Below are 13,398 nucleotides of genomic sequence, written 5' to 3'. Positions count from 1 at the left end.
TGGATTTCAATAGACACATGCATCCACATCAGAAAAATATAAGTTGCTTCCTCATCTTTCTGCATTTTAAATCCATTTTAATTCCCCCCTGCCCCCCCTTTTTTTTTTTTTTTTAACCAGATACATTCTGGTCAAATCTGTTTTTTTCCCCAGTGTTTTGTACAAAGCTTTCTCTTGTGAGTTTTTTGATAGAGACAGAAATGAGCTATTTCTAAACCGCTAGATGAAGTTCCCTTTGACTGTTACAAGCTGATGCTCATGTTGCAACAGCCCTGGTAACTGTGCAGACGACCACCAGTTTAGCCTCACCACACATCTGTGAAGTCAGTCTGCAACGTTGCTGTATTCCTTGGCAAGATGAGAAGCAAACTCCCTGACCTAGCATATCATCCCTGGCTTTGTTGATGGCAGGGGTCTGCCTCTGTCACTGAACTGATAAAATTTGCTGAAGATGATTAGGACTCATCCTCCTCTTTCTTCATCCTTGCCTCAGGATATGTCCAAATACAGTAGATACAGCCCATTCTTGCAAGCGATTTACATGAATGCAAGACAGGCACACTACTGCTAGTGTACTGTTTTCCCTTGGTTGCCATGTGTTGCATCAGGTAGCCTTCACAAATAGGTCTTGAGAAAGAAGAATTTAATTATTTTCTGCAAACAGGTATTGAAAGAAGGAGTATGACAAAAATACATTCCTCTCTTTGTTTGAATGTAAACCAAATCTTTTTTTCCCCAGCAGAGGTCAGTTCTGCCTGTGCTGGGGAAAGGTAAAGGAGTTCAAAGTGTGGGCACCCGCACGCTTAGCAAGACAGTGCTGGCTGGTTTCTTCCTACTCTCCCCACACACTGACTAGCCATATTCCATTTCAGTCCCTTTTTTTAAATGGAGAAAAAAGGTGCTTTGAACTGGGTCATCTATACCCGTTAGAGTGCCCTAACAAACTCCTTAGAAAGCCATTCTTGCTGCTGTTGTGTGGCTCCAAGCCTGGGAACAGCCCGTAATGTTCAGGAGGAGTAGCAGAGCCAGAGAGCATGGTCCTTCATGAGGTCAAAACTGCTGCAAGATGGGAAACCCCTGAAGAGTAAGAAGTTGTATCTGGAATGTGCCTTCTAATTACTGAAATGTTAGGGAAACTGAAACACAGCTGTCCTGTCACAATGATCTTCCTTTACTGGTGTCTCAAAAATGTTAAACAAATGAAGGTCTCTGTGCTCAAAAATGTTTTATCAAAGTTCATTCTGGCAAAACTGTTTGGGCGTATTCCCAAATAATTTTACTACTTTAAATTAGATCGTTTTGGTGGATATGTGGTTTACCACAAATGTTATTTCCTCAGCTACATGAGTTACAGTTCTTCAGCATTAGTTCTTCAGAACACAAGATAAGAAACATTTTCACGCTGAAGGCAGAATGTGTTTTCAAAGCAGTATAGTTCTACTCTTTTGGCTTAATGACCCTCAGTTAACTTTTTTATTTTCCAGTTTTTAAGTGTCAATGTGCATTTCACATTTTGCACCTGAACAAAATCCTATCATATGTCTATTATATGATTCTATGAAAATTCTTTTACCTAGTCACTGCAGTTTGAGGGCTGCCTTCGTGAGTGACAGCTCCTCACATTCTTCTTTCCTGCCCTCCTCTTTGGTTGGTTTCACAATCTAGCCTTTTCCTTATGCCTTCTCCTCTTTTCCCACCAGTACCCAAGGAGGAAACTGTGTTTAAATATCCAGAAGTACAGTTCATGGCAGAATGCTGTATTATATAGCTCTGAAAAGGAGCAAGGTACATTTATCCTCTTTTCTTTCTAAATACTAAGTTGTTAGATTCAGAATTTTTGCTGGTTGTCACTAATGATTGACATGCTTTAGAGACTTCTGAAGTTAGAAATTAGTGACTGCTTTTCTGAAATTAAACGTCAGGCTTTAGACAGAAATCATTCATGTAACCAGTGATGTGCACCATTGAGACAGTGGCTGCTTATGAAGGATAATGTCTAAAAACTCCAAAGAATCTCACTGTAAATCTAACATCTGTTTTTCCTCATTCATGTTTTTCACACTTTTCTGGTACCTTTTTTGAATTTAGCTTAATATTAAAAACAGATGAGGTTCCAATCCAGCTACACACCCCTTTTCTTCTTCTATTACATAGATTTACTGGTTTGAAATTACTGAAATGACTAAATGTGGTCTGCCTATTTCTTACATGTACCTGCAGATAACAAGAAATGAGTGCCATTAGCCTAACAAACTGCCAGGAGAGCAAATAAATAGATTCAGTACAAGATCAAGGATGGAGCTAATCAGCAGCAGACTTGGCTTGCTACCTGAGAATTGAGAGAAGAAATGTAAATGCACTAGAAAGAGGCAATTAAAGTATACCACCATGGTGAACTTGCACTCCTTGTGTGGTTGCATAGTCCCAGCTGCAGCCTTTTGGACTGTCAGATGAATGTTAACAAAAGTAAGTAAAACTATTTTCAGTTTTAGTGCTTGTTTCTCCTAATGGTGTTATCCATTACGGGTCAAGCAGCTACAGATGACAGCTTAATAGGTCATCTTAAAAACAAGATATACACCCAGAGCAGTTGCAGCTGATTAAAGATCGCATAACTATGCACAAATGACACACTTGGCTTTTAGATTGCTACAGTGGATTGAGAATTCCAGTATGAATACCAAATTTTGTCACAATATATACACAGCTCAGACTTTTCTTCATTAGAGATTGTGCTACTGCTTCACCAAAGAACAAGCATTTTTCTAGACAATTGTCAGCACTGAAAGCTCCCATTCTTTGCTATGCTTGGGGACCTGAATAGCCTACTACTTACAGGTATGTGCTGCCAGTGTAAACAGTCATGAGCAGGCTTCACACTTAAGCCCTCTTGTGTTTCCTTCGTAGCTGTACCCAAATATAGGTCTTTTCTAGGTCAAATTTGTCTTTACGAATAGTCCAAAGCATCACTGACTTTTGTGCCAAAAATAATGGAGGCATCCTAGCCTGCTCGTCTTGCTTTTTTTTTTTTTTTTTTTTGGTCATCTCTCTGGTGGTAACTGGCTTGCCCTGGACTGAAGACATCCTTGTCTGCTTTGCCCAAGGAGAAAACTTGATGTCACTAGACCATTATCAAAATCTGAAATGTAAACAAAAATCTTAAGCCTGAACCAATCATACCTAAGAGAAACAAAAAAGATGTGTCTGTTGCTGAGAGTTCTCTGCCCACAATATTCCTGTTAACTCAGTTTAGAGCAGCATAAACAGCTGTGGGCACACTACATGGCACCTAACACAGGCCCTCATGGCTCAAAGATATTATTATTCTTCGCACCCCTCCCACCCCACCCAGGGGTTTTATGGTTCAAAATACCTAAACTGATGTGAGGGCTGACCCAGCGCAATGGTAGTTGGATAGCAAGGGAGACAGATTGCATGTCCTTGGACATATCATGAGGACTTGTGAACCTTTAAGGGCAGAAGGTCTTCTGGGAGTGTGCTGGGAAATACTGTGTAGGAAGATCCCAGTCTGAGTATGGTCTTAGCTATTGTGCTGAATGGAATGTGAAATGGTCTCCTCAGCAAATCACGTCCAAATCCACATCTGGCTTTTGTCTTGGAGGAAACTATTTGGTTTGCTCCATAACAGGGTCCAAACAAAGTAATTGATAAAGTTTGGATGATCAGGACATAGGGACTTAACAGCAAATCAAGGAAGTGATAATGTAGACATATCCACAGATCCTCATTATTAATAGAATAAGCAACTATTTGCTAGATATAAACATCCTAAAATATTAAAAAAAAACCCAACAAACAAAACCCAAACCCACAACCACCCTGGGCTTTTGGTCTAGATGAAAAGAAACACACATTTCATCTCTAAAACAGCACAGGCCCTTTTGGACATTGGCAACTTGGCAACTGTCAGTTTTCAGGTAATTTCATAATAAGACCTGTAGTGCAATCCTTGAGAAGATAGAGGGTTGGCTGGAAGAAAAACAATTAAAAGCCTTCAGTAAAAGGCAGAGTGCAAATGAGCTTAATTTATAAGCCTAATGTAAAAATCCTTGTTGGAAAGTAAAATGTGGGAAAGCAAGATGTGCAGTTCCAGCCACCCAGATGATAAAGAAAGATCAATACTAACATGACCATCCGGACAGTCGAAGACATAATACTAACATAATAATATATAAAGGGCTTTGGACAGATTACTTTGAAGTATGTTTCTCGTAATTGTAAAAAGTTATAGCCCAGACTTGTGAGAATGGTATCTCGAGCTGGATAACCGCCCCCAAGTGTCTGGGATGTGTGAATGTCCTTGGGCCTGGTCTGTGAATGAGTGGAAAAACAAGTGAGACAAACATCACATGAGTTTAGTGTGTTTTTAAAAACAATTAGTGGAAAAACACCTTTTGTAAACATCTTAGTCCTATAAAATTGTAAATGGTGAATAAAGAAGTTAGCCTAAGCCTAGGCCTAGGTCAGCTCTCTGCTTGGCCAGGCTCTGCGCTCCTTCCTGAACAAGATCTCTGCCTCTGAGTGAATTTCTGTCTGCGTCCTGGTATGCGTCGTTCCTAATCGCCGCAAATTCTTTGTGCAGAAGAGATGGTGATGATGCCATTATGTTGGGCAAGTCCAGTATAGAAGATTGTTTATGTAGATACAAGCATTAGAGAGTACAGGATAGAAGTCCTTCACTAAGAAAGAAATCAACAGCTTAAATGCATTTTTTACAGAGATCAAAATGCTATTAGGTCTCTAAAGGTGGACTTCCCTGTTTACTTGAGCAAGTAATTATATTATTTTCTTATTTTTTTCCAGTACATTTGGATTTTTTTCTATGTCATTAGATAATGTCAATGTCATTTTTTGCTCCTGACTGTTCCCTTGGGTGTCACCTAGCCCTGGTTCATCTCTTCGCGATGCCTGGGCTGTTGATGGGTCCCATGAGCAGCACTTGGCTGTGCCCCCTCAGTGAGGTAGTGCCTGTGCCAGGGTCACCTCAGCTCCCAGTATGTCCTCTCTTGCAGAACAGCCCTGCTCTCTCTGTTCCCCACGTGCCCAGATCCAGGATGTGGATGGCCATGTAGCAGTTCTTCAAAAAGGATCTGCCGGTTACATCATCTGAACATGAATCAGCTCTGTGATATTGCTGGCATATATTGGATATGCATCTCCTCATGGTCAGTCATTTCTGCTGTTATATTTGCATTCTTAATTGTTCCTGCCCAAGAGTATCCTTGATACTTGTTCTTTTGATCTATGTTTCTTAAAGAACCCTTTAAATTCTAACTCAGTTGTTCAACCTGTTTACATTCCTTGTCAACCTTGTATCACCTGCACACTTACCAAGCGTACAAGTTATTCCCACAGCTAAACTGTTAATTAATAATTGAATACTAATTATTGCTAGACTATTAATTAAAACATCACATGATACCGGGGAGAGTCTCCTGGAGAACCAGAAGTGGTGCAAGCCTTACAACTTGACAGTAGTTGTAATAATGAGTTATTAAGATTTATTTTCTATGTGAATGTTTTGCTAATGTTTTCATGCAAACTGCCTTTTTTTTTGCTTTGTGTCTGTGGCAATGGTAGAAGTTTGTCCTGCAGTTACTAGGATTCATTATAACTCCAGCTGGAGGGAAATACTACAATAACTGACTGGGATGCACCTGCAAACAATGCTAGATATGATCCAAATTTGCTTACATCTGCTAGTGGTTGAGATACCAATAAGCCATAGCCTGAAATATCTCATAATCTTTTGATAATAGACCTCTCTGTTTCGGTTGTCTCCCTTTTGGTTTCAGAGCACCCCCTTCTCATCAGTGACTCAGTGAACCACAGTCAGTTGGGAAACTTATACTCCGTGGGCTCCATCACCACCTACTACTGTGATTTGTCCAAGCCATACTGATCTTTTATAATCTAGCACAAAGCTCAGTTAAAAGAATGAGTACTATTTTTCCACATCAAACTTCATAGATAATATTTGGCTTAGTACAAATGAACTGAATAGATGTAATGCTTTCAAATCAACAGAGTTTATGCTAGGTAAAAAGATAGGACTATGTTATATTTTTTTTTTTCCAGAGAACGATCATTCTTCTTCAGCAAAAGATCCAATTATGGCCCAAATCTATGCATCTAGAGTCTAATGAATATGGTTATGATACAAAAAAATAATCTCTATTTAAAACTGGAAAATGCTTGCTTTTCATATATCGCAGCAGCCCTGCAATACTGTTACGCACTCTGGCTTCTGGAATCAGGGAAAAACAACAGCCATGATGACTATTGGTACCCAGAAGGAAAGTTTTTCAGTCAGGGCAGTGTCAGTACTTTCACATGAGTGCAATCAGTAGCAATCCAGGAAGTCAAAAGACCAGAAAAGTCAGACAGCTGAGGACAAGGAAAGCGTGGTCTGCCTGAAATCTAGCTGCTGTGAGGTAAGAAAAATTGTGAGGCTGGGAAAAAGAGGGAGGAGAGAAGATGCAATGTGATGCTGAAGTCATGCTATGCTGCTGACCTTAACAGTGATTCAGTGATCGTCATGTCCTCTGTCAGAGGTAGGAAGCAATAAGCACAGAACATTTGGCACTCCTCTACATGAAAAGACCCAAGTTCTGCTGTCCTCATTCAGCTACTGTAGGAGCCAACTATGGACAGCTCCAGGAAGAAAGCGTTACTACAAGGGAAAGGAATGAAACTTGGTTAAAATCAATTTTTATTCCCACTACTGTGAAAAAGGAGGAAGAGGAATCTGACTGTTGTCTGTTTGCCCATAATTGTTATTGCCGACATGACTACACAGTTAGGATGTAGTCGTTCAACTACTATTTTTGAAGGTCAAAGGCTTCTAAAATTGTATTGTGAGTTAGAGCGGTGAGTTCAGAAGTTCTCCTTAAGTCAGGAGAAGTTGCCAAATGGAACCACACTTCAATAGGTACAAAGTACCCTTTAGAGGAATTCCTGATTTTGCGTTATCATAAAACATACATCAAATTCTAATCACCTCTCATTACTGCTCAGGCAGTACCTTTTCTGAGTTAGATCAGCCAGTTCAGTCCTTTTGACTACTGTGTCCAAAATTTACATAATGGCTCTGACCTTTCTGTGACTCTCTGTTCTTTTTCGTTTCTAGTCTCCTTTACTCTTGCTCCAGGAGGTCACATTCCCCATGTTCTTTCATAATTCATTGCAACACTTTGTTCATTCATATGGATTCTATATTTGGCCTCCATTGTATTGGTATGTGTGTTTGTGTACACATGCATGTAAACACACATGTATTTATGTACACAAGCAGGTCGGTAGCTCATGTTATGCACTCTTCACAGCTCATAGTGACTGTCTTAAGGCAATAAGCTACTATGCAATTCAGTAGTCCCTGCGGCAGAGAATGACTTTTTACTGTTCAGCACCTAAGGCACAACTGCTCCGTTTGCTAGTGGGCCAGCTGACTTGTCAATTTCTTTTTGGATGTATTTGCCATCAAACCACTGTATTTTCTATCATCAACAAAAAATGCAGTTCAGTCAAAGCCCTGAAACAGTAGTACTGAACACAGTGGAATAATGTTTTCTTATAAAATGCAGTGAATTAGGCCTAAGGGGGTAGAAGATCATATCTAGGGAATAATGATCTAAAAATTGAATTTAGGTGAACTTTTTTTTTTTTCTTTCATAAGCCCCATCTTCAACTGGAGGCTCTTGCCCCTCAAAACAAAACTTTCAAAATTCAGCTTGCATTTTGACAATAAGAAATAGTGCTCAAATGTATTCAACAAGGCTACTTGCTTGTATCCTGATGTAATTTCTCTAAAGACAATATCACAACTAGTGCTTGTTAGAAATCCTTTCATTTTTTGATGAAGTCAGTAATGTGGGAGTACTTAGATCAGGCTTTTTGTGGTGCTGAATTGCCAGTGCTTCATGATAGAACAAGCCATGTTTGTACCTTAAAACTAGCCATCCAGCCTTTAGTTTCAGGCTCTCTTGCCTGTCTCCTGCAGAAAAAGTGCAAATGCATACACAGAGAAGCACAGCTCTAAGAGTCAAAACCAGTTTCATAACTCTTCCATTTTCAAGTAAGCCTCCCAAATTACAAGGTGATACACTCCTACTATAGGCAAGGGCAACTCATAAATGTTTAGCCGATTTGTTGGATGTCTAGGTCTGATAGTTTACTGTACTGCCATGTGTGTTTTCTTCCTCCAGAAACTGCAGGAGAACTGACGACATGAAGAGAGTGTGAAGCAAATGACTGTCAATTCCCTTCTTTTACTCCAACACTAATTTGAAAGATGAACCATCATGAAATAATGCTTGAAATTTACTATATATGGTAGATATTGCCAACATTTTTCAAAATGTGCCCTGGTTTTAATTAAAATGTGAAGTCTATATAATGAAGGACTTGCTTGTCTGTCAGGAACAACTTCCTTGTGTAACTTTCCCAACATGGACATCAAATGTCATCTGGAAAAATACTTTGTTTTTGTTCTTGCAATGAAAATTGTCCAACTTTATTACCATTGAAAACATAATGTAGTAGTAGAGGGCAACATTATGTCTGATATGCATAATTAGTTTGCAAAAAAATATAACCAGGGGACACATTTTGGATAGAATCACTTCTTCACACAATAGTTGCAGAATAACAGATCATGCCCACTGATCCTTCTTGCTAAATGCTATAACAAAGTAAATGAGCATTTGTATAAAAATGCCATAACAGTTGAAGCTTGAATTAGAGAGTCCGTAACCTTTGTTTGTGACCATAAATTACAGAGAAACCCTGCAGGCAAGAATGGAACATCAAAAAAAAAAAAAAGGAAAAAAAGAAAAAAGGCATTCAAAGCCAAGAGATACAACCCATTAAATACAGAAAATGCATTATATTGTGTACCTAACGTTAATCACTTAAGATCTTATAGCACAAATTGCCTCCAGCAGTTTCTAAAGTTATCTCGCAGGTTAAATGGACACCCACAGGTGGAGATTAGTCATTTAAAAGACAAAAGTAGAAAAACTGATTTCAAGTACTAAAACTGTTTTAAAGTAAATTTCTCTCACTTTGAAGCTATGCATATTTTTTGCTTCATTTCTGGATGAAGGACTGATACTAGGGGCAAGTCAATTAATCTAGCAGTATACAAGGCTTTTTCCAATTAATAACTTAAAGAATATTGGGGAAAAATATGTTGCTCTTTCAGATCAAATAACTTCAGCTATAACTTCTAACAGACAGGCATCAGTAAGTTATAAAAGAAATCTACATTTTAATCACTTGTGTCCTCTTAAACACTAAAATAATGATATGTTATCCTCAGATGTGGAATTGGCACAAAATGACAAGGACACCTGGCAGATGTCATGTGCAGCATGAGCTCTTTTTTTATGTCACCCCGGCTAAAGAGGAATCTTAGTACTGAAAAGTCAGATTGTACAAGCCGTGAGTGCCTCCTGGCTGAATGTATTCTGTTAGCTCTGTCATTTGCTGCCTGGGTAAAAAACCAGGTAATTTGGAGCTCACAGTAGGGAAGGAAGGGAGGAAGGGAGGAATTTTGCAAGGAAACTTTCTTATTTACAGGTTTTACTAAAGACAGTGGGAGCTCTAGAGTCCAAAACTTCTGTGAAAAATAAAATACAACAGAGGCTTGATTAAGCTCTTCTTAAGAAAGCTGAATTTCTGACTTATCTAAAAGTCTAGTTTAGTTATTGTATTAAAATTTCACAGTGGCCTGGAGTTGATTACCTTTTTTCCCTCCTTTGACACTCGGAGCATTTCAGTCTCCAGAATCAAAATGAAGAAATTTCAGATGCTTATGACAGGCTTGGCAGAAATCTGGACTTGGCAGAAATCACACCAAATAAAGAAGATACTATCACGCCTGTGAATGGTAATTGTGAAGGAGCAGAGGCACCAAGAGTAGTGTGCTTACAACCTGATGCAAAGGTCACTGCTGTACCTTTTGCAGTGTCCAAATAATAGCATTCTGCCGAGTTACTAATGCTTTGAACAGTGCTGCTGACCTGTCCCTTAACCACCCATGTCCTGTGTGCAGAAGAAAAAATGGTCCCTACATCCATATTCCTGTTTAATGCAACACTGCAAAAAGTTAGTGTGCAGTGTCAGCACACAGCAGTTTGTATGCTCATGAACAAAGATTATTTTTAGCCCCTAGGCAAAATATTTGCCTCTTGGGTCAACAGGTCTTGATATTTTGCAGACTAGAAATAAACAACTAATGCATATTCTATCCCGGTTTCAACAATAACAAGATAAATGATGGATGAATGTAAGCTTTTGGAAGAGGAATTCAAACAGCAGTGTAATCACAGCAAGTAGCAGTTAAGAACAGAAGCATATGCTCAAGTGCTTTGAAAGGCATGTGGGGTCCTCTCTCTTTTATTACTGAGACCAGTCTCCAAACTCAGGTCTCTAAAGAATGTGCTCAAGATTATGTGTTGTAAATCTCGTCTTTTTCCTTTCCTTACCATCATTTAAAGTCCTCTGTGGCTCAAAAACTGGAATCACAAGTCCTGTAATTGGCCACTGTCAAGCTGGTGTGTGTACTTCAGGTGTATAGGCACATGTATGTGGATGTGGGTAGACCAATACACGAATGACTTCTCAGAAAGGAAAGAAACAAAATAAATGAAGAGCTACAGAATCTACAGTCAGCTAAGTTTTTCCTGAGTTAAACTTGGAAGATTAGCTCATATTTTGCAGCAAAGTTCAGATCAGTCATTTTTACCAGCTATGCAAATGATACTCTCTTTTTTTCTTATTCTATGAAAAGAAGATATTATTTTCTCCATGTATACTTCTTTTTTAACTGATCTCTCATCTTTATTTTCTTCAGGTAAATGTCTGCTGCATTAATACTCCAATAGGAAGAACAGCTAATAGTAGAGAGCATAAATATCTATGAAATCATTATATCTAAAAAACCACAAAGACATATAATCTCCTAAAGTTGGTTTTCATAATATGCAGAAAGCCTGGGGTTGCCCAGTCTCATAAAGCATCCAACTAATACAGCGCCTGTATAAAATTAATAGCCTCTCAGACTACTGGATTAAGAAGCTATAAAAATTCTGCGAACTGTAAAAACTATTGCATGTTTCATCACTTAAATGGAAACTTAATAATACCATTTGGTTTGGGTGACCTTGTCTTGGCAGGATCCACAAGTTGAATTAGGATGAAAACAGAGGACAGCTCACTTGTTAACATCATAAACTAAAGAGACTCAAAGCCCACTTGGATTTTCAGATGTGAATGCCAGCATACAAAATCAAACAGTGTACAGGTTTGCATGTGTATAGCATATACACATCTATGTGTATTAGACCGTATCATCAAAAATTAAATTAAGAAAAAGCAAACTCAAAGGGATCCTGCAAAATGAAATCTCATCTACATTCAAGTTAATAAAACAAATAAACATATTTGCAAGGCTGGTATGAACTAGGAAGGTTTTTGTTCCTCAGTCCAACTTTAGGATAAAGCAGAAGCAGAGTCCTGCTCTGTTTGAAACCCCAACATTTCAAGTTCTCTGGCAAAGCAAAAGAAGCTAATTAACAAAAACCAAAGGATGACGAAGACAGATAAGCCATAAATATCTACGTATATAACCACGCAGTAAGCAAGATAATAAAAGTTAGCTAGATTTACCGTTTTAATTATCCAAGTGGGTGGTTTACTTGGGTTTGGGGATTTTTTTGGAAACGCCGGCAGCTGTCTTCACGAGGACTGATCCACACGCATCCGCACCGCGGCAGCCGCCGGCTCCGGAGCGCGGAGAGCAAAGCGCTTCCCTCCGCAGCCACCGCTCCTCCAGCCCGGGATGAAAAAGAAGAAAACACGATGAGGGAAAGGAAAGGAGGCACCAGCCGGCAGGGCAAGCTTCTCTGCCCGGATGGCTGCTGGCGGGGCGGCTCCGCGCCCCTCCACCGCCTCGTAACTTGAGCGCGTCGCGGGAGCCGCCGGGGCGGGGCGGGGCGGCCGCCGAGGGAGGGCGCCGGGATGCGGCGCGGCGATGCTCGGCGCGGTGATGCTCCACCCGCGCTGCCCGTGGCTCCCGGGTGGTGCCCCCAGCTCCGGTGCGATGTGCCATGGGGAGGGATGTTCCCCCCTGCCCGACCGCGCGGGTTGCAGCAGGGGTCGCTTGCGGTGTGCTGCCTTGCCCTTGTGCCACCTTCCCGGCTCCCCCAGCCGGACAGGGGCTGGGAGGAGCCGTGCGAGTCCTCGGGCGGCCCCTGGTGTATCCTAAATTGGGTGGAAAGGCTGCTGCTTAGTCGTCTTTTAGTGTCTGCCTTGTGGGGCGAAGAAAGGGAAGGTCTGTTTCAAGCACCCGACTTCTGTGGGATTTTGCATCTTCTAAAGTATGTACTCATGGATGACACTATTAATCTCCTCTAAAATGTTATGACCAGGCTGCATGTAATGTGGTGCAGAGCTGGGCAAGTATTATATGTGCTCAGTTCTTCTGAGAAGGTAAAAGAGCAGCTGACAGTCAGATATCTGGACCAGGAGTTTTGAAGTGAATGATACCTTTGTGACGTGCTTAGACATACCTGGGAAGTGACTGATCTGCTGTCCCTGGGCTGAGCTCCAGGCTCTTCAGCACCTGCCAACAGTTGCACACTTATTCAGTGCCTTCTCTCTTCCTTTTCTCAGCAGTCAGCACCAGGGTCTCTGCACTCAGCACATCTCAGTGTTCACTTCTAGCCCATCATCTGAGAAGGCTGGGTACCAAATGGACAACGTATTTATAAGCAGTGCTTTGAGCTCCTCTTTAGATGCTGTTTACAGTTTGCTTCCATGATGCATATTTTGTCTTAGTGCAAGTATTCTGGCTGCTAGTTAGTGAATCATGGTGCTGGTTTGACTGAAAATGGATTAATTTTCTTCATGCAGTTAGAAAGCTTTCTTTTCCATAGCTAACATGGTTATTATTTGGACTTAGTTTGAGAACAAGAGATAACACCCCAGCACAAAGTTAATGTTTTTAATTGCTGTTGTCTGGGAGCCAAGGACATTCTGAGCTCTCGCCACAGGTGTGAGGCATCGAGGAAGGGTGGCATAGATGGGGCAAATCTTGACTGTCATTCAGACTGATCAGTAAGAGTATTCCCTCTCATTAGCATCATGCTTCATATTTAAGGAGAGCTGGGATCTTCCAGTCACTCTCTCACTTCTTGTCTGTCTTTGCTTGCTTTGTCAGAGCCAGGGGAGTTCTCAGGATGCTTAGATCAGCCTTTGCCATCCTGCCATTTTGCAGAAGCCTCTGGGCCTTTTCTGCCTTTTTCCTCTTTTCTCTCTCTGAGAACAGCTTTTTGGGACCAGGTCCTGCTTCCTGGGACTGGCTGCTTGATGTGG

At 40.6% G+C, this 13,398-nt stretch overlaps 1 protein-coding gene across 2 annotated transcripts in view; it reads right to left on the bottom strand.

Moving 5' to 3' along the window:
* HTR1F (5-hydroxytryptamine receptor 1F) overlaps positions 1-12,052 on the bottom strand; it is a 120,378-nt gene extending 108,326 nt beyond the window's left edge. For both annotated transcript variants that reach the window (XM_065829496.2, XM_071809859.1), the window contains exon 1: positions 11,692-12,052. The gene's annotated coding sequence lies outside the window, so the exon portion shown is untranslated. The remainder of the gene's footprint in view (positions 1-11,691) is intronic.
* Positions 12,053-13,398: the final 1,346 nt, after the last annotated feature.

The sequence above is a fragment of the Patagioenas fasciata genome, chromosome 1 (genome assembly GCF_037038585.1).
Source record: "Patagioenas fasciata isolate bPatFas1 chromosome 1, bPatFas1.hap1, whole genome shotgun sequence".
Taxonomy (NCBI): Eukaryota; Metazoa; Chordata; class Aves; order Columbiformes; family Columbidae; genus Patagioenas; species Patagioenas fasciata.
Note: the sequence above shows the minus strand (reverse complement) of the source record. Positions and strands in the feature narration are given on the sequence as shown.